The following is a 22,569-nucleotide window of genomic DNA, read 5'->3' as shown; positions in this document are numbered from 1 at the left end:
AAACCAAGAACAAATTTTAAAAGAAGAAAATACAAACCAAGAAGAAATTTTAACGAGGAAACTTTTAAAGAAAACAACACAAACCAAGACCAATGTTTTTTTTCAAAACTAAGAGAACGCTTAAAAGAAATTCATAATGAATCGGGCGATCCAGTTACAAACCAAGAAGAAATTTTAATAGAAGAAAATACAAACCACGAGGAAACTTTTAAAGAAAACAACACAAACCAAGACCAATGTTTTTTTTCAAAACTAAGAGAACGCTTAAAAGAAATTCATAATGAATCGGGCGATCCATTTTAGAAGGGGGAGAGTTAACCAACTCGTGAAACCGGGCCGCTTATGGAACTAATAAGCAATTTTCAAAATTCAATTTAAACAATCTTTGCCTATGCCTTTGCATTTGCCCTTGTCTTTGCCCATGCCTTTGGATTTGGGGTCCGCTCTTGGTTTCCCTACCAAGATAAACAAACAAAACTTTAAGTAAACATAAGTTTCCACTCGAAGCCCAATCAATTGCGTTCTAAGTTCAAACTATTGCGATCCAAGCCCAAGCAAATTGCATCGGTCAGCATATTTGAATTTCACAATAGGATGCCATGATTTCATCCTAAGCTTAAATTCTAAGCAAAGGGAAAAGTTCTAGAAGCTCAATGAAAAGCTTCTGGCCGACGTTCGTTGGATAAGATTTTAGAATTAAGCCGGCAGTCCATCTATGATCAAGAAACAGTTCGAAAGTAAAAAATTCGAATGTGAAAAATAAAGTGTATTGTAAAAGGTTTAACACCAAGTTACAATAAATAAAAAATATATTTTTTTAACAAAATTACTAGTGATAAACTTAATTTGCATACCAAGGAATTGAAATCAAAATGTTATATTTAATATCTAAATTAAATAATAAATCAATAAACCACATATTAATTGAATGATTCAGAAGTTAATTAATTAATAATATTTTCGTGTTTAATAGCCTGATTCAATTGGCGCATTAAAACGCATTTAGCCTAAATGCGATTATTAAATGCGATTAAAAACCATTCGCCCCGATACCGGAAAATACCGATGTTTAACGATATTTTGTTCGTGCCACCACTACAACAGATGTTTTCAGTAGCAGGAATATACAGGAGCGGGTTTTTAACGGTTTTATAATCAGTTGAATTTTTTCCAAATGCATTCACATACAAATTTCATAATCAGTGTACATGATATCCGATGGAACTCACTCGTTTTATTTGGTTCTTAAATATTCTCGCCAAATGTTCGGACCGATCCTTATCGTTTGAGAAAATGTACGAGCAAGTGAACACGCATACCCACGAACCCTAATATCAACCCCAACCCACTTGTGCGTCCTCACGACTGCTTGTGCGCGAAGGTGTGAAAGTAAGAAAGGGTACGAGAAAGTGAGCCCGCATACCCACGAGCTCTAATCTCAACCCCCACCCACTTGTGCGTCCTCACGACTGCTTGTGCGCGAAGGTGTGAAATTATAATTTTGATAGTTTTGATCAAAACGAGTAATTTTTAATTAAGAATCGTGACAAGTATATCATTGGAAAGGTCTTGAAAAATGCTTTCGAATGATACCAAACTTTTTTTTTTTTTTTTTTGTGGGGGGTGCATATATTTTTTTGGTTTTCCTCTGTTTTTGGGGTAGTAGAGGGGACTTACTTAACCGGCGGTCGTGAGCGGCGGTCGTCGAGTGCGGCGGTTAGCGAAGACACCCTAAACCCGTGGTGCTTGTCTAGGATAAGCCGGATTCGCTGCTCCCGTAAGTCCCCTCTACTACCCCAAAAACAGAGGAAAACCAAAAAAATATATCACCCCCCACCAAAAAAAAAAAAAAGTTTGGTATCATTCGAAAGCATTTTTCAAGACCTTTCCAATGGTATACTTGTCACGATTCTTAATTAAAAATTACTCGTTTTGACCTTCGCGCACAAGCAGTCGTGAGGACGCACAAGTGGGTGGGGGTTGAGATTAGAGCTCGTGGGTATGCGGGTTCACTTTCTCGTATCCTTTCTTACTTTCACACCTTCGCGCACAAGCAGTCGTGAGGACGCACACGTGGGTGGGGGTTGATATTAGGGTTCGTGGGTATGCGTGTTCACTTGCTCGTACATTTTCTCAAACGATAAGGATCGGTCCGAACATTTGGCGAGAATATTTAGAAAGCAAATAAAACGAGTGAGTTCCATCGGATATCATGTACACTGATTATGAAATTTGTATGTGAATGCATTTGGAAAAAATTCAACTGATTATAAAACCGTTAAAAACTCCTGTATATTCCAGCTACTTTCAGCTTAAGGCTTTGGGAAATGTCCATGGTTGCAATGCAACATCTTAAGCAAATGTTGACCCTAACCTAAGGACAAGGTTGATACACAATCAATATTTACCTACAACCTGAACCCTCCTACACCACGTTCCCCACCCGATAACTTGTTATCCATCCTTGTATTGATTTGACCTCTGATATCCATTAGACAGGTGTCTGGGCGGGTTTCTATATTCAAGAACCAATCGGATTGGTTCTAGGAGTAAAACATACCTGTATGCACTCCCTGTATATGTCAAACTGTTAAGTGAACATTCTAGACTATAAAAATGACACCACTCAAATTGCTCAGGATCAGTTCTTCAAATGCCTCAGAACTGCATTCTGAAAATATAATTTCATCCGGACCGGTTCGAGATATCGCGTGTACCAATAAGACTTATTTTGTTACGGCTTAAACCCCTAACTGTGAAAAAAAATCGTTGTTTAAAACAAATTATTATATAAAATATAAAAATATATAATACAATTTATCAAAAAAACAAAACAAAAAAAAACCATATCAAAATGGAGTTATCAGTTGCTTGTGATTTGTGTTCCAAAGATATTGAGCTTAGTGAGTTTGAAGCTTATTATGCCAAGTGTTCTATGCCTCGGAATGCCTTCGACGTTTTTATGTCGAATACGAAAAGAAAGAGGTGTGACTTATGTTCTACGCTTGTAAAAAATTATGAATTTGACGCCCACTACCGCAACTGTAAAGGACCGCGAAATGCTTTCAACGTTTTAATGGCTGGAGGGAACCGGAAAGAACATCAAAAGCGATCAATTCATCTACTAGTAAACCGCTCTAAAACTCCAGATAATGTCCTAGATGACATACCGGAAATTCCGTCTAATGCTCCAGAGGATCAACCTACAACTTCGGCTAATGCCCTTAAGCGATTGAGAGCGGGGGAGGATAAGGAGAAACATCAGTCCAGTAACCCCAAAAAAGGTCGTATTGAACAAAGAATAGAACTTTTATGTCCTACTTGTGGTGAACAGTATATGTCAACCAGGGAACGTCAACATATGTTGACAGACAAGCATAAAAACGCTTCTGCCAGAGAAGTTAAAAATAAAGTAAATATTATTTTGCTCACAGCAGAGACTAAGTTTCCTGTCAAATCATATCGAATTGATTGTGCAGTCAAGGATATGATAGACTTAAATGAATTTTATCAACAATGTCAAAAAAATATAATTGAAATTATAAAGCATTGTATGATAGATTATCGAGCCATAAAATTTAATTTGAGTGTATATGGTACATATGTAAAACAAAGAGATGACGGAGAGACAGTTAGCACAATAAAGCATTTTAGAACTGCATACAAATCTTTATACATTTATGAAGATATTGTAAATGAGCTGAATTCTGCAATAGAATGTTTACTAACATTGAGCAGTGAATTCCAAGAAAAAGACTCTGGCTGGGCTATTAAAAATTTTGACTATTTTGAAACCACCATTATAAAACTCGAAAATATTCCTGCTAGCGGTTACATACAGGCACCTAAAAAAATAAGAGCCCGAAATGCGCTTATAAACGTTCAGAATACTGACGTATTTTGTTTTAAGTGGTGCATACTAGCATCCATAGCAAATAAAGCCCATGAGAATGCTAGTTTCTCAACACCACAACAAAGGAAATATTCAAGAGAAAAAATGACAAAACCAAAAAACTACAACATTAACATCAATGATGAAATTATTATATATGACGGAATAACGTTGAATTTTTCGGGAATTATATTTCTAATCGATAAACTTGGTGTACGACATTTTGAGAAAAATAATGCGGACTTCAGCATAAACATTTATGAAATTGATGAAGCTGGCGAAAAAATTATTGGACCAACTGTTCAAACAAAAGAAAGAAGACCAAACCACATAAATATATTGGGTATCGATAATATACACCAAAATATGATGCACTACGCCTATATAACAAATGTGTTTACATTATGTTCATCACAATTTTCCAAAGCCAAATCGGGAGGATACTTTTGTGAAAATTGTCTTCAGTGTTATCACGTTAAAAACACTACACACTACAAATTTGAATGCGGAAAAGTGGCGTCGTTTTATCCAGAGCCTAACACAAAAACGTCGTTTAAAGGATACCACAAGAAATTATCTCCTCCGGTGGTGATATATGCCGATATTGAGGCTGTTCTGGAAAGTTACAGAACATGCCTAAATTCACCATCATCTTCGTCAACAACAAAAGTACAGAAGCATACTGCCTGTGCAGTATTATTTTATGTTGTACACAAATATAATCCTAGTCAAAACGATTTGTGGACATACGACGGTAAATAGAAAAAACTATATTACAAATTAATGAACTATTAGATTTTTTTAAATGATTTATTTATTTAAAATTTATCAAAATTTCAGGTGATGATTGCATGCAAAAATTTTGTACAGCTCTGAAACAAAAAACTTCGAGTCTGTACAACATATATTGGTTAACCCCGAAGAAACCGAGTGTCAGCCCCATAGATGTTCGCGCCCAAGAAGGTAATTGCACCGCCTGTGAGATGGAAATAAATGCGGGCGATCTGGATAAATGCTACAACCAATTTACTGGACAATACGTAGGTCCTATTCATAAGAATTGTAAGCCTAAGTACAAGTTAAGTGATCCATTCTTCCCAGTAGTTTTTCACAACTTATCGAAATACGATCTACATTTGTTCATTACAAAACTAGAGGGGGAATTAAGTCCAATACCTTGTAATAAAGAACTATATATAGCACTAACGCAGACAATAAATATTAACAGCACAAATAGATATAAAATTAGATACATAGATTCAGTTAGATTTTTAAACTCAAGCTTGGAAAAACTAGCGAGCTATATGCAAGACAAAGATTTTAAAATTCTTAGTACAAAATTTGAGGGAGAAAAATTTAAGCAAATGAGGAGGAAGAATGTGTTCCCGTATGACTATATAGATAGCACAGAGAAATTTAATGAGACACAACTTCATAGTATTGATAGATTTTATAATTCTCTCAGTGACGAAAAACGTAGTATAGACGATTATAATTTTGCACTAAAAGTTTGGGAATCTTTCAACTGTCAGACCATTAAAGATTATTTAAAACTTTATTTAGAAAGTGATGTTTTAATTTTGGCCGATGTATTTAAAAATTTTAGAAAAATTTGTCAACAGATATACAAGTTGGATCCCGTAAATTATGTTACCGCACCATCAATATCATGGGATGCAATGCTTAAATTTACTAATGTACAATTAGAACTAATAAGCGATGGTGATATGTACAATTTTTTAAAAAGAGCAGTACGAGGTGGGTTAACTCAATGTACTCAGCGTATTTCCATAGCCAATAATAAATATTTAAAAAGCTTTGATCCCATAAAACCAATAAATTTTCTAAGTTATATCGATGCAAATAATTTATATGGATGGGCTATGAGTCAGCCCTTACCGCTTTCAGGTTTTAAGTTTTTAGACAAAGAAGAAGTAGAATCTTTTGACTATAAAAATATATCTGTTGATGGTAATATAGGATATATGCTAGAAGTTGATCTAGAGTACCCTTCCGATCGACATGACCTACATAACTACCTGCCTTTCTGTCCAGAAAATAAAGTTCCGCCAGGGGGTAAGCAAGGAAAGTTGATTGCTGACCTAACTGATAAAAGTGAATACATAATTCATTTAAAACAGCTTCAACTTTGCTTAGAACAGGGTTTAATTGTAAAAAAAAATACATAGAGTCTTGTCTTTTACTCAATCATGCTGGCTGAAGCCTTATATTGATTTGAATACAGACCAAAGAAAAATTGCTGAAAATGATTTTGAGAAAAACTTTTTAAGCTTATGAACAATGCTATTTACGGGAAGACCATGGAAAACGTGGCCAAGCGCCGAAAAGTAGCTTTAGTAAGGCATTACCAATCGCGACAAAATTCACCAGGTTTTAGGCAGCGCATAGCTAGGCATGATTTTCATAGCGTTGAAATATTCGACTCAGATTTAGCAGCAATTGCATCAACACCATCAAAAATTATGTATGATAAGCCCATATATATAGGAGTAACTGTTTTAGAAATATCAAAGTGGTTAACGTATGAATTTTATTATAACTTTCTATTAATTAAAAGTCCTTCCACGAAAATAATATATATGGATACAGATTCATTTATATTATCTTCTAAAGAAGATTTTTACCAAACTATAAGGGACAATCCCGACCGCTTTGATACCTCTAACTATAAGCTAGAAAACCAATTTAATATAATTCTGGCTAATAATAAAGAACCTGGAAAAATGAAGGACGAACATGCCGGTAAGATTATGACTTCTTTTGCTGGGCTTAAGGCTAAGGCATACTCTTGTTTAGTTGAGGGAGAAGGAAATGATATAGAATGTATTAAAAAAATTAAAGGTGTAAAAAAATCAGTTATTAAAAAACTAAATCATGAAGATTATATCGAATGTGTTAGACATAAAAAAACATTTTATAGAGCACAGCGAGTTATTCGTAGTAGGTCTCACATTCTTTATACTGAAATTGTAAATAAAATTGGTCTTAACTATAAGGATGATAAGAAATATATTTTAACTGATAATGTAAATACACTACGGTCATTTTAAAATATCCATATATTAAGCAGAGATCAAACTAATAATTAATAATAATAAAAAAATATGTTCCCATACTTGTACAATACAAAAAAAAATATAAAATGTAAAATGTAAAAAAAAAAAATAATAATATACAAATAAAAAATGTAAATAAAGTGAAATCAAATTTATTTTCAGTGTTTTATTACTTAAGCAGATCATTTACAGATATCCATGAGTTGTGGCTGGAATCAAAACCGCTCCACTTTACGAATACTTTGTTCTTTTTTCTTATAAGTATTTTCTCCACCAGGTAAGCATTTTTGTCTTTTACTTTTTGAAGTTCCACTTCATAAAACGACCCTTCAATAGGAACACTCATATAGTCTTCTATATCGTAAGTTACTGGGTCTGTTGACTTAACTTTTATAACTTTAAAAACTTTGGTGGACCAATTGGGTTCATATCCCTTCATAAATACTCCCTTGTATTTACTTATTCTAACGAAATCCCCTACTGAAAATTTATGTTTTGGGAATATTTTGGGAATATTATAAACTGATTTTAAAATGAACTCCTCATTTTTAGGGCATACATCTACAGGTTTCATTTTTATAGTTCGATGGTAAGAATTATTGTATTGATCTACAAGAAATTTGATTTTATGAATCCATTTGTATTTACCCTGAATACTAAACATTTTCCACATACGATTTTTGAGGGTTCTATTAAATCGCTCACATATAGAAGCCTTGAGATGTGTATATGTATGATAGTGATTTATATGACATTTTTTCATAAGTTCCCCAAAAGTGGAATTATAATATTCTTTTCCTTGATCTGAATGAATGTTTTTTGGTGTACATTTACTATTTATAAAAACAGTTTTCATTGCATCTGCTACATCCGGTGCAGACTTTGTCTTAACTGGTTCAGCGAACGCATACTTTGAAAACGTATCAACAACGGTCAGTAAATATCTAAAACCTCCATTTTCTTTACTAAACGGTATCATTTCGACTAAATCAATTTGCCACGTATCATTTTTCCCTTTTTGAACAAATTTTCGGCGTCTAAAGTTTTTCCGAGCGGGCTTATGAATTTCATTAACGACTTGTAGTTTACTCATCTTAAGGCGTTGGTTTGCTTGTATTATTTTTTATTAGAACACAATGATTGCTTAGTTAATAGTGATTGCTTATACACCTGTACATCTCTTTTTATTTCAGCACGCATTTTTTTTTAAATTTCAAAACATAACCGAGTTAAATCTATTTGTACATCGGGAACGTAGGAACCATCTAAATCAGATAGTTGAATATCTAATCTTTCCAAAGATGCACACTTAGGAATAATATGATTATGATAAAGATATATAACTTGCTGTCGTAATATGGAATTCCAACATAAAAATGTTGTAAAAAATATACCCAATCGTAACAAAGATCTCCATGACTCCGAATCGAACTCAATTTTGTTACCATACTGATTAATTACAAAAACGTACTGCTTATCTGATTTCCTAAATCTAAAAGTACACTTTATTGAAGACATGCGTGGGTGATCAATAATTGAATCCGACATCAAAAAGTCATACTGGTCAAGCTTCAATTGAATATATTCCATTCGTCTTTATCAAATCCCACGAAATTATTTTTACTTTACTGCATCCAAACCATGGGAGAAAATTTTCGGGAAGTTGACAAGCCACATTTCAACTTTAAGTTATGAACGACATAATATTCGAATCCGAAAATTACGTCATGGTCCTGAGTCTTTCGGGAAGTTTTATTTCGTTTAGTTAGACACATGTCCATTGGGTTAGAGTACTTTATTTAAACTAAAAATTGGTTCTTGTCTTGCGGGTATATAAAGGCGGAAGCCCTTGCAAACTTACTCCCAGTTGATTAAAAAAACTCATTCAACACTCCAAGTCGAAATTCAAGCATTATAGTAGATTTTCAATATTTACTCGGAAACAATAAACAAGTTTTTGTTAAGGAACTAGCATTCATGCCGGCTGGAACTGTGACACCTAATTTCGTTCATTTTAAACCGCCGTTTAATATCAAAGAATTGGATAATGAGACTCTTAAGCAACAACACATAAATCAGCGAAATATAAATGGATTGGATTGGTCAGCTGATGATATACCGTATACATGTCTTGAAGATATACTTTCACCACTTAACAAGTATCAAACAGTTATTGTTCGGGGTGAAACAAAGAAAAACTTTTTAACCAAATATTTATCAACTAACATAATCGATATAGATATTGGAAAAAGTTTAACTGAATTACCCAATTTTTTCACTAATTGTACAATACATAAGAAAAAAATTCCACTACGATGTTCATTAAATAATTTGTTTAAGCTTTTTGTATTCTTAGAAAACTCTAATTATGAAATATATAGTAATGGTGACACATCCGTTTAAGATTTAGTAGAAAATAATTAGTGGACCCAACCTGATCGTTAACTATGGATTCCCTTAAAAAAATTTTTGGAAATGATCCCCGCAAAAAGGGATACATGCAGCTTATATATTGTAATTATTGCGCATCTGATACTCATTTCGAGAAGAACTGCGCCAAAGACGCGATCAAGAAAAGCATAAAAAAGCTTAGTGTAATAAAAAATAAATAATATAATATCCTATTATAAACAAAAATTAAGTAAAACACTTTTATATTAATCTTGAATAAAATAATTTTTAAAAAATATATATATATGTCGGATATATACTAGATATACTAGATATTAGTTTTGGTAGAATGGGGACTCAGTTTGCGAGCTGAGGCCGAGTGTGGCTTCGTATGCGTTGCTAGGTCTGGTCTCTCTTTTTCTTTTTTCTGGTTTGTAGCGTGGCGTGAGATAGACACGTGTTTGGTCCTTACGAGAGAATGATGAGCAACAAAAGCATCGAAGACTCGCTGCATTTGCCAGAATTAAGTTCAGGCAATCAAGAACCAAATGATCAATTCACCAGCAATGACGACTTACAAGGGGATGAATTTAGTTCTCCGGTATATTAAAATTCGGTATATTAAAATCGCCAAAACTGTGACCTGATCTTTATCTGACAGTTCTTTAATAATGGACTGTATAACGGAAGGTGATTCGGATAAATTGAAAAACAAGATGCTGGCGAAGTTTTAAACAAGTAATATATATATAACTATTGGGTAACTATATTTGTATATATGTATATATTATATATTTTCTTTTTTATCTTAGCCTTGAACACTTGAAATAGCTTAAAAATGTGTACTTTTCAGGATATTTCGCGCAGTATATAAGATATTGACATGAATCTTTCCAAATCTTACTATAGCCTTGCAGAGGGTATTATAATTTTGGTCAGAAGTTGGTAACGCAGTGAAGGAGACGTTTTCGACCCTATAAAGTATATATATTCTTGATCAGGATCAATAGGGGAGTCGATATAACCATGTCCGTCTGTCCGTCTGTCTGTCTGGTTCAATACCGTTTAAGAGCTTAGTTTAAAAGCTAGCTATCTGAAACTTTCACAGTCGTCCTAAACCATGTGTACGCAGATCAAGATTGAAAAGTGCCATGATCCTATAGCTCCCATAGGATCAATCGGATATAACTTGCAAGAACATGACATGCATCTTTCCAAGTCGTATTTTTATGCATACCTTGATCTTGATATTTTCCGCAGTATATAAGCTATTGACATAAATCTTTCCAAATCGTGTTTTTTTATGAGTACCTTGAGGGTTAAGGCGCGGGCCGATTGGACGTTCTATATCCTATAGCTCTCGTAGGGATAATATGGTGAAAACGGTCAAAACTTGATGTTTTTTAAGATATTCTACTTATTTTAAAGGCAGTGATGGAAACTGACCAACAAAAGTGTTGAACCACTCGTGTGAAAATCAGCTGTGTTGCCCGAAATAATTCAAAGATTGTTGGTTTGATTTTAACAATGTTTTTGCAACTTTGCAAATAATTCAAAGATTGTTGGTTTGATTTTAACAATGTTTTTGCAACTTTTGGCAAATATCGAGTTGAGAAGACAACAACTGTTGGACTTTAAACGCAATAACACAAATTTAAGATGCAATGCTAACCTTTTATTTTTTTGCCAGATCGCCAGTAACTATTATTTCGAAATTGCTTTAATAACTGAAAGTTCTGCAGATGTTTGCAATCTTACCGGATTGACAAAGATATATTTCTTTTCCTTATTGAGAAAATTGGATCCCTGGATTGCCTAGCTTGCGGCAGTCCTTCGTTTCCTGGCCAACGGGTGCTGCTTGGCACCAGTGTAGCAAAGCAGTGCCAAAGTTGCCAAAGACGATGAAAAAGGTGCCAACACAACACGTTTTGCACAATAAGTACATTAAATTAAGGGGTAGTAGGAACAAAAACACAAATTAGATAGTTTACACATCTAACCATTTTAAAAGAAACCGAAATACGCTTGCTAAAAATAAGTCCCAAGAAAATAATATTTTTTTTTTCGTACCATGAGAACCATTGCTTTTTATACCCTTGCAGAGGGTATTATAATTTCAGTCAAAAGTTTGCAACGCAGTGAAGGAGACGTTTCCGACCCTATAAAGTATATATGTTCTTGATCAGCATCACTAGTAGAGATCTAGCCATGTCCGTCTGTCCGTCCGTTTATATGCAAACTAGTCTCTCAGTTTTAAAGCTATCTGCATGAAACTTTCCCAAAAGTTGTCTTTCTATTGCAGGTAGTATATAAGTCGGAACGAGCCGGATCGGACGACTATTGCATATAGCTCCCATAGGAACAATCGGAAAAATAAATGAAAAAAAATTATAACTTTGCTGTATTTTAATTTTTTGTTTAGTTCTTCGACATTTAGTAATGGTTAAATATTACCGACTTACGGTTTAAATTTCATCAAAATCGGAACACTATAGCATATAGCTCCCATAGGAACAATCGGAAAAATAAATGAAAAAAATTATAACTTTTCTGTTTTTTCATTTTTTGTTTAGTTCTTCGACATATAGCAATGGTTAAATATTTCAGAATTATGGTTTAAATTTTATCAAAATCGGACGTCTAATCATATAGCTTTCATAGAAATAATAAAAATATATAAAATAACTTTCAAATAATTGAGCTGCAAATCATCATAGCTTCAATGTTTTTAAACATATACGCAAGTATATCATAATTTTAATGTTTTCAAAAATGTTTAATTCTTGCAATAGCTGCAAGGGTATATGAACTTCGGCTTGCCGAAGTTTGTTTCTTTCTTGTTTTTTTATCAAATTCGTTCCGAAACTAGAACAGAAGCGGCGGATTTACAAAACTCCAGTAGGCTAGAATCGAAGCGATCCTGAGGTGCCATCACAAAATAATTTTTAAAAAGTCAAATATGTTACTATTAACCAAATCTGTTATGCAACAATGTTCTTAAAACATAAAAGAATAAGGTAAAAATTAATTTCTGTTCTTGCGGATCTGAATCCGTCATCCAAATGCTTGGCGAAAAGTTTCGGTGCGTTTTTTGCGGAAGTTAAGAGAGAATTAACAGAGGGAACTTAGATTCCGTGCAAGTATTTCGGAAGTGAAAAATGGAAACGGGTCTGGGAAATTCGACTCCGTGTAAATCTTTCTTTTGGAACAGGGCTGTATAACTCAACGATATACTGATCAATCGACTTCAAGTTGAAAAAAAATAAATTACGATATATTTCATTGGTAGAAAGATGTCAACGTGGCATAAGAAAAACTACTTTTTTAACTCAAAAAACGACACTTTTGTCCGAAGTTTTGTTAAACTTTAAGATTTTTATATATATAAAAAAAACACCCTGATTATTTATTACTGATTTTTTTTGATTTCTTCTACTCTTTTGGCCAAAATCAGCACCTGTGATGACAGCACAAAGTTCCGTTATTGTTCTATTTAAAAAAAAAAACTTTTCCATTACTCAAAAATATATATATCTTTCGGGTATTTTGGACAAATTTCCGAAAATCGCCCAATATAACCGAAACAGTTCATAATTTAAGAAAAATTCACGCATGTTCTGAACGAGCTCAATGCAGGCTTAAAACTATGTACTATTCGGCTTTCTCGCCCATTATTATCGCTGGGCTTCTTGCGGCCTGTCTGACATCAGCCCACAAACCGCGAAAGTCGGTCATGTCACTTTTAAATAAATAAATCTATCGACTGAAAGTTTTTGGCGATGTTCCGTTTTAGCTTGTATTTGCCAGCATGCAGATTGCCAGAAGGCGCCACCAAAGCCCAGATTGTTTTGTGAGGGCATATTTGTTTTAAAATTAATAAGTTGAGTAACGGATATTTAAGTGTCGGGGCACTAGCTCTTTCTTGTTTTATTTATGATTTGGTAAGTCTGCATTAAATACAAATTTTCAGACAAAATAAATATGTATATTAAATAATTGTTATAACTTTAAGGGTACCTATATATTCTTCTTGCCGAAGTTGGCTTTTTTTAATACCCTTGCAGAGGGTATTATAATTTCAGTCAGAAATTTGCAACGCAGTAAAGGAGACATCTCCGACCCTATAAAGTATATATATTCTTGATCAGCATCACTAGGCGAGTCGATCTAGCAATGTCCGTCTGTCCGTCCGTTTCTACGCAAACTAGTCTCTCAGTTTTAAAGCTATCTGCATGAAACTTTCCCAAAAGTTGTCATTCTATTGTAGGTAGCATATAAGTCGGAACGAGCCGGATCGGACGACTATAGCATATAGCTCCAAAAGGAACAATTGAAAAAAAAAAAAATTATAACTTTGCTGTTTTTTAATTTTTTTTTAGTTCTTCGTCATATAGTAATGGTTAAATATTTCAGAATTACGGCTTTAATTTCATCAAAATCGGAAGACTATATCATACAGCTCCCATAGGAACAATCGGAAAAAAAACCAAAAAAAATTATAACTTTGCTGTTTTTAAATTTTTCTATTAGTTCTTCGTCATATAGTAATGGTTAAATATTTCAGAATTACGGTTTAAATTTCATCTAAATCGGACGAGTATATCATATAGCTCCCATAGGAACAACCGGAAAAATAAAAAAAAAAAAATTATAACTTTTCTGTTTTTTAATTATTTGTTCAGTTCTTCGACATATAGCAATGGTTAAATATTTCAGAATTATGGTTTAGATTTTATCAAAATCGGACGTCTATATAATATAGCTCCCATAGAAATATTAAAAATATATAAAATAACTATTTATTATTGAGCTGCAAATCATCATAGCTTCAATGTTTTTAGACATATACGCAAGTAAATCATAATTTTAATGTTTAAAAAAATATTTAATTTTTGCAATAGCATTAGCGGCAAGCCGAAGTTTGCTTTCTTTCTTGTGAAATTTTGTATTATGTTTTGTTTATTTTTTAAAAAACAGAAAATGTTCTTTTATATCTATTACCCATTTATATACCCCTGCAGAGTGTTTTATAATTTCAGTCAGAAGTTTGCAACGCAGTGAAGGAGGCATTTCCGATCCTATAAAGTATATATATTCTTGATCAGCATCACAAGCAGAGTCGATCTAGCCATGTCCGTCTGTCCGTCCGTTTCTACGCAAACTATACTCTCAGTTTTAAAGCTATCTGCATGAAACTTTCCCAAAAGTTGTCTTTTTATTGCAGGTAGTATATAAGTCAGAACGCGCCGGATCGGACGACTATAGCATATAGCTCCCATGGGAACAATCGGAATAAAAATAAAAAACAAAAAGAAAGCAAACTTCGGCAAGCCGAAGTTCACATACCCTTGCAGCAATTGCAAGAATTAAATACTTTTGAAAACATTAAAATTATGATTTACTTGCGTATATGTTAAAAAACCTTGAAGCTATGATGATTTTCAGCTCTATTATTAGATAGTTATTTTATATATTTGTCGGAGAGTATGTAGTGAAGCATTTCGACAGGTATGACCATGGGTTGTGCTGGTATACTAGATATACTAGATATTAGTTTTTGTAGAATGGGGACTCAGTTTGCGAGCTGAGGCCGAGTGTGGCTTCGTATGCGTTGCTAGATCTGGTCTCTCTTTTTCTTCTGGTTTGTAGCGTGGCGTGAGATAGACACGTGTTTGGTCCTTACGAGAGAAGGATGAGCAACAAAAGCATCGAAGACTCGCTGCATTTGCCAGAATTAAGTTCAGGCAATCAAGAACCAAATGATCAATTCACCAGCAATGACGACTTACAAGGGGATGAATTTAGTTCTCCGACATCAGAAGTGGGATTCGGCCCTAACCAAACTTTGTCAAGGGATGTCTTCGCGTTGTTGGAGCAACAAAACCGGAATTTTCTGGAACTGGTTAAGAAACTACAGATGCCGGCGAGCACAGTACAACAGACTGGCGAGATTTGCTTGCCGAAATATAATCCGGACATTGCTGGAGTGGATGCCACGCAGTGGTGCGCTACGGTCGACATAATTTTACAAACGAAACCGCTAAGTGACAGCGCTCTTATATTAGCGCTGAGTAAGGCCTTGGAAGGCACAGCGGCCCAGTGGTTGTCACAAATATGCTACCCAGGAATAACTTGGCAACAGTTCCGGCAATTATTTGAGCAGCGTTTCGAGTCTTCAGAGACGCCAGCCGCTGTTATTTTTAATCTTCTAAATAGTCGCCCAAGGAACGGTGAGAGCTTGCCTGTTTTTGCGAGCCGCAGCGTGACGTCACTGTGCACAAAATTGCGTAATTTAAATTGTGAACAAATTTCCATCGCTTTGATTCTTGGGCATATGGCTAATTTCGACCGGCGTTTACAACGAATGATACACACAACGCATATCAGCAATCGACGTGAGCTGCAAGCGGAGCTGCAAGTATTTTCTGCACTGAAGGAGCGTCCTATTGCACCAAACTGGGAACCGGAGACTAAGCGGGCTAAAACTGCTGATCTAAAATGTTATCAGTGTGGAAAACCAGGACATAAAAAGCAAGACTGTAGATCTGGACTAGGATTTCAGTTCTCGTCAACTGAAAAAGAGCGGCGTTCTGGGAAGTCTCATCAGGAAAGGCCAATTGTAACTTGTTACAGATGCCAGGAGCCGGGACACATTGCCACTAATTGTCAAAAAAAAGTGCAGAATACCGGATCGAGAGTAAGATCGGAAAAGAGAGTGGAGCTGTGCACTGTGGCGGAGCCTAAATCGAGTATGCTGGTTGATGGTGAGAGATTTCCAATAACATTTGATTCGGGAGCTGAGTGTTCATTAATTAAAGAAAGTGTTTCTAATAAGTTAGTTGGTAAGAGGATTCATAGCGTTATCTCTCTAAAGGGAATAGGCAATGCCAATACTTACAGCACTGTACAAGTTGAGTCAAACATCATGGTTGAAGGTAATTCTTTAGTAGTTTTGTTCCACATAGTACCAGATGAATGCATGACGAATAATATTGTAATTGGCAGAGAAATATGGGCTCAAGGGTTTTCAGTAGAAGTGTCTTATGATAATTTTAAGATTATTCAAACTAAAGCTGTGAATGTTTGTGAAACAGTTCAACCTATTGATTTTGATAACATTGAAACTGAAGTGGTCGGAAATGAAAAAGAAATGTTAATATCATTGCTAAAGCAACATTCAAAATCGTTTACAGAAGGCACTCCGCAAACGCGTGTGAGTACTGAGGAAATGCGTATTCGGTTGATTGAACCGACTAAGACTGTACAAAGGCGGCCATACAGATTTAGTCCATGCGAAAGCGAACTAGTACGAGTTAAAATTAATGAATTAATCGAGTATAAAGTCATCAGACCTAGTAGTTCACCTTTTGCTAGTCCTGCATTATTGGTAAAGAAGAAAAATGGTACAGCAAGACTTTGCGTCGACTATAGAGAATTGAATAAAAATACAGTAGCGGATAAGTTTCCATTACCGTTGATCTCAGATCAAATAGCTAGACTTAGGGGAGCTAACTATTTCACTTCTCTTGACATGGCTTGCGGCTATTACCAGATTTGAATGCACCCCGAATCAATTGAATATACAGCATTTGTTACTCCTGATGGGCAGTACGAATTTCTTTCGATGCCCTTTGGTTTAAAGAACGCACCCTCAGTGTTTCAAAGAGCTGTACTGAAAGCACTTGGTAGTTTGGCTCATTCGTTTATATGGACGATATATTAATTGTTTCGGAAGCAAAAAACGAAGCTTTTGAGCGACTGCAACTGGTATTAGACGTTCTAGTGAAGGCAGGATTCTCATTTAACATTTCAAAGTGCTTCTTCTTGAGAACTGCAGTTCGGTACCTTGGCTACGAGATAAAAGCGGGGGAAATACGTCCAAACTTAAACAAAATGGAATCGCTAGTGGCGTTGCCTCCACCGAAATCAGTTGCTACTCTGAGACAGTTTATTGGGTTAGCGTCATATTTTCGTCAATTCATTCCGGGTTTTTCACAATTAATGAAGCCGTTATATTTTCTCACATCTGAAAAGAATAGTTTTGATTGGCAAGTACAGCATGAAGAAATACGCAGCAAAATCATCAGTGTATTAACAAACAAGCCTGTTTTGATTATTTTCGATCCACAGTTTCCGATAGAGTTGCATACCGATGCCAGTTCTATAGGGTATGGGGCAATCCTTTTGCACCGCATAAACTCTAAGCCTCACGTGGTTGAATACTATAGTAGAGCCACTAGCTCCTGTGAGTCCAGATATATATCCTATGAATTGGAAACGCTGGCTGTCGTGAATGCTGTAAAACATTTTCGTCATTATCTGCATGGCAGAAAATTCGTGGTTTTTACTGACTGTAATTCAATCAAATCTTCTCGAAATAAAGTCGAATTGTCACCTAGGGTTTATCGTTGGTGGGAGTTTCTACAGGCATTTGATTTCGAAATTGAATACAGAAAAGGTAAACGCATGGCACACGTGGACTTTTTATCTAGGAATCCAGTGTGCCAAAAGAATAAGTCTGTACCAAATAAAATAGAAGAGAAGCGAATTGACTTAACAGAAATATAAGAAAACTGGATACTGGTGGAACAACAAAGGGATCCAGAAATATTAGAAATCATAACTAAGTTGAAGAATGACGATTTACCATTAGCACTAGTTGCCACTTATGAAATGAGATCAAATGTTTTGTATAGAAAGATTCAGAGGCATTCCAGAACTCGTTGTTTACCTGTAGTTCCTCGTACGTTCCGCTGGTCAGTTATAAATCAGGTACATGAGTCTATCATGCATTTAGGTTGGGAAAAAACGCTACACAAGGTGTACGATCATTACTGGTTTACTGGTATGGCAAAATATGTCCGAAGATTTGTGGAGAACTGTATTACATGCAGAGTGTCTAAGAGTACGTCTGGAAAACCTCAAATTGAATTACATCCAATTCCAAAAATTAGCATTCGTTGGCACACAGTACACATAGATATTTCGGGAAAACTAAGTGGAAAAAGTGATCGTAAAGAATATATCATAGTACAAATCGACGCTTTTACTAAATATGTTTATCTATTTCACACCTTTTCTTTGGATGCTAATACTTGTATAAGCGCAATGAAATCTTCGATTGCCATTTTTGGTGTGCCAACACGTTTAATTGCGGGTACAAAGTTTGCGCAATTTTGTTCTAATGAAAAGATACAATTACATCTAATTGGAACAGGTGCAAGTCGAGCCAACGGCCAAGTTGAAAGGGTTATGAGCACACTTAAAAATCTGTTGACGGCTGTTGAGACAAGCCCTAGATCGTGGCAAGATGCACTAGGGGACGTTCAGTTAGCCCTTAACTGTACAGTTAATCGTAGCACTAAGTGTAGTCCTTTAGAACTTTTGATCGGTAAAGTTGCGCGTCCAATGGGGTTGATTCCTATTGGCGATACTGAAACCGAATTTGACAAGATCGAATTAAGAGAGCTAGCCGCTAAGAACATGGAAGAGGTCGCTAGGTATGAGAAAACAAAATTTAACAAGAATATGGCTAAGGTAATTAAGTTCTGTGTGGGCGACTTTGTGTTACTTAAAAATAGTGAGAGACAACAAACAAAACTAGATCCAAAGTTCAGAGGACCCTTTTTGGTGGTCGAGGTTTTGAACGGAGATCGATACGTTTTAAAGTCTACACAGAACAATAGACGTTACAAGTATCCACACGAAAGTTTGAGAAAGTTACCGGATGTGCAAATTCCAGAAGAGCTTGATGTAAATTATAAAGCACAAAGTTTGTTGGAAAAGTCTGTTGAAACAGAAGAGTGTCGTGAAACCATGTGATTGGTGATGAACGAAGGTTGCTTTAGAAATGAGATTGATGAATTCGTGAAGCCAAGTGTTGTACGAGCGATGTGGTTAATGAATTCGTGAAGCCAAGTGTTGGGCGATGTACGAGCGATGTGGTTAATGAATTCGTGAAGCCAAGTGTTGGGCGATGTACGAGCGACGTGGTTAATGAATTCGTGAAGCCAAGTGTTGGGCGATGGACGAGAAAGAAAAAAAAAAAATGCGTGAAGCCAATGTGTTTGGCGATGGACGAAGTTGGCTAGTATAAGACAAGTTCTGTTTCATGGATTATGATTTAATGATTTGTAATGAATAATTTATAATTTGATAATGTTTAAATGATCTGTTGAGTGAAAATGTAAATGAAAGAAATGGTTTATAAGAGAACATTATGATTTGTAATATGAATTTGAGATTACTTGGTTAAGTTTTCCTGAAGTATTCAATAAAATTATAATGTTGGAATGAAACTGAGAGGTTTATTGTAGACACGAGGACGTGTCTATGTCAGAATGGCCGTGTCGGAGAGTAGGTAGTGAAGCATTTCGACAGGTATGACCATGGGCTGTGCTGGTATACTAGATATACTAGATATTAGTTTTGGTAGAATGGGGACTCAGTTTGCGAGCTGAGGCCGAGTGTGGCTTCGTATGCGTTGCTAGGTCTGGTCTCTCTTTTTCTTTTTTCTGGTTTGTAGCGTGGCGTGAGATAGACACGTGTTTGGTCCTTACGAGAGAATGATGAGCAACAAAAGCATCGAAGACTCGCTGCATTTGCCAGAATTAAGTTCAGGCAATCAAGAACCAAACGATCAATTCACCTGCAATGACGACTTACAAGGGGATGAATTTAGTTCTCCGACATATACCTAAAATTAAAAAATGTTTACACAATTTATACATCCATTCCCAATGTTAATTTGCGGGCCCTCTGGATCAGGAAAAACAACATTTTTAGAAAACCTGATTTCCAAGAAGAATGATCTTTTTAATATTTCAATTGATCGAATTATTTGGTGTTATGGAGAGGAAAGTGCTAAACCAACTTTTAGTAATATTGAATACTTTAAAGGAGTTCCTGAAACCATCGAAAACGAAATTAATGAGCCTATTCTGTTGATTCTAGACGACTTGATGATGGGTGCCTTTAACAAAAATGTTTGTGAACTGTTTACGAAAGGATCACATCACCGGAATTTATCAGTTGTTGTGGTTACTCAAAATATATTTCATAAATCATCGCATACCCGTGATATTTCACTAAATACCAAATATCTAATAGCTTTTAAAAATCCCCGAGATAAGCTTCAATTTCAATGTTCGGCAAGACAAATTTATCCAGAAAACCCAACAGAATTATTTATAATATATAAAGAAATAACAGAGCAACCCCAACGATCTCTTACGGTTTAGATCTGACATTTTTAACTCTGAGTATACGGTGTGCTATTCCGAAGAAAATGGTTTACAAAAAGAATCTAAATCGCTTGAAAGCGAACAAACATATATTGTATGTGCTCAAAAAGGCTAGCAATAAACTACGAAAGGCAATAATAAACAATAGCGATAGTGAACTGGTAAAAACAATAGTGGAAATAGTTTTGAACACATTACGAAGAAATCATAAGGTTACTAAAACGCATCTAAATTCCCTAAAAAAGTATAAAAGTGCATTGCGCTACCTTTCATGTCCAAAGCGCACATTAAACTCTAAGAGAAAAGTTCTTATTCAAAAAGGTGGATTTTTACCTATTCTACTAAGTTCGTTGCTCTCAGGAGTTTTTGGAAAAATTTTAAAAAATGATTAAAAACAAACATAGTTTCAAAAATTAGTAAACAACTCTCGAGGAAATGAATTGATAAGTACAAAATTTTTACCAATTTTAAATAATAACAAAATAAGTGATTTTGATAAATGGCTTAAAATTAGACAAGAACTTAGTTTCTATCAAAATAAAAAACGTAATAAATCATGGAATATTCAAAATGAACAAAAATCGCCATTTATGTCAACCAAAACAACTGAATCGCAAACTACAGATTGGGTTGATATAAAACCGACTACTTCTGAATTAAAACCAAAGACTGATGCGACACTTGGGTCCCCAGAAAGTGATGATGAAGATTTTAAATCAAACAAAATACCTAATTCTGTTAACGTTCAACAAAAGTTTCAGTCTGATGTATCACTCCCAAAAAAGATAGAGTTCATGGACTTACCTACCGAGAGTGATGGAGAAGATTTTAAATCAAATAAAACACGAAAATTATTGAACGTTAAACGAAAAATAAGAGATACTTCGTTTTTAGACGACAAAGAGGATATCAAAAAACTGGCAGTACCAAAAATAAAGCTCAGTGATCAACAACGCAAATTGAGAGTTAAGCTAAAAAAAATTAAAGCGGTTTCATTACCATTTCAAGATTTAAAATATATAACAGGACGAGAAAAGTTGTCTAGATCGGTTCGAACTAAGCCGGTGCAAATAGGGAAAAACAAAATTAATTGGATATCTTATCAATAACAGAAATTTCAATATAAAGATGTGTTATTCAAATGAGTTGTTTGTCACATTGCTTAGTAATGATTCAATGAATGTATTTCCTGATAATGTAAAATGTGCATTTACAAATATTGTAAATATACCGCAAGACATGAATGAATACTGGGAGGTAGGCATTACGGACATATATCTGAATAATTACATTTACAAAACAACTACTAAAGAAAGAAATATAGGTGAAGAAACTGAATTTGTTAGCTTAGTAAATGCTGAAACATTTAGATACTCAAATGTTCCTGTTGAATCTAAAATACCTGAAAATGGATTGATTTTTATTTATACTGACATAATCAAACCAAGGTCTGTAGGTTGTAAAAGACCTCGATGTCTTCGTGTAATGCATTATAATGGAAAAGAAAGAAATATTCAATTTAAAAATATTGAATATTATCCTTTATATGGTCTCCAAACGAAATCTCAATACTAATTACTGATTCAAATGGATATAAGGTTCCTTTTGAAACTTCAGCTGTTCCGATTTTTGTAACTCTACACTTTAGAAAAAAAAGAAGGTTAAGCCTATAAATAATACATACCCCAATGATGTTTAATTAGAACAAGAATAGTCATCATGGTGAAATCTTATCACGAATATTATGTGAATCAGTGCGGTGCCGGACTAAATAATATTGGCAGTCTGTATGTGTCTCCACGAATTATTCAGCAAGGACGAGGAATTGGAAATTTTTTTAGCGGTCTTTTTAATTATATAAAACCTCTTTTCCTTTCGGATATAACTGCTATAAAAAATCAGGCTGCAGAGACTGGTAAAGCAGTAATAAATGAATTTGGCCGAAAGCCCTTAAGAAATATTATTC

General features: G+C 34.8%; 1 protein-coding gene and 1 long non-coding RNA gene across 2 annotated transcripts in view; both read right to left on the bottom strand.

Moving 5' to 3' along the window:
- The window catches only part of LOC108149210, a 193,555-nt gene that overhangs the window by 77,925 nt on the left and 93,061 nt on the right, over window positions 1–22,569 (bottom strand). The gene's annotated exons all lie outside the window — the stretch shown is intronic.
- Window positions 17,260–17,540, bottom strand: LOC121467368. Its single transcript, XR_005977486.1, has 2 exons — window positions 17,461–17,540; window positions 17,260–17,386 (listed from the first exon to the last, which is right to left on the bottom strand). It is a non-coding gene; the product is annotated as an uncharacterized LOC121467368 (long non-coding RNA).

The sequence above is a fragment of the Drosophila elegans genome, unplaced genomic scaffold (assembly GCF_018152505.1).
Source record: "Drosophila elegans isolate 14027-0461.03 unplaced genomic scaffold, ASM1815250v1 contig_397, whole genome shotgun sequence".
NCBI classification, from domain to species: domain Eukaryota; kingdom Metazoa; phylum Arthropoda; class Insecta; order Diptera; family Drosophilidae; genus Drosophila; species Drosophila elegans.
Note: the sequence above shows the minus strand (reverse complement) of the source record. Positions and strands in the feature narration are given on the sequence as shown.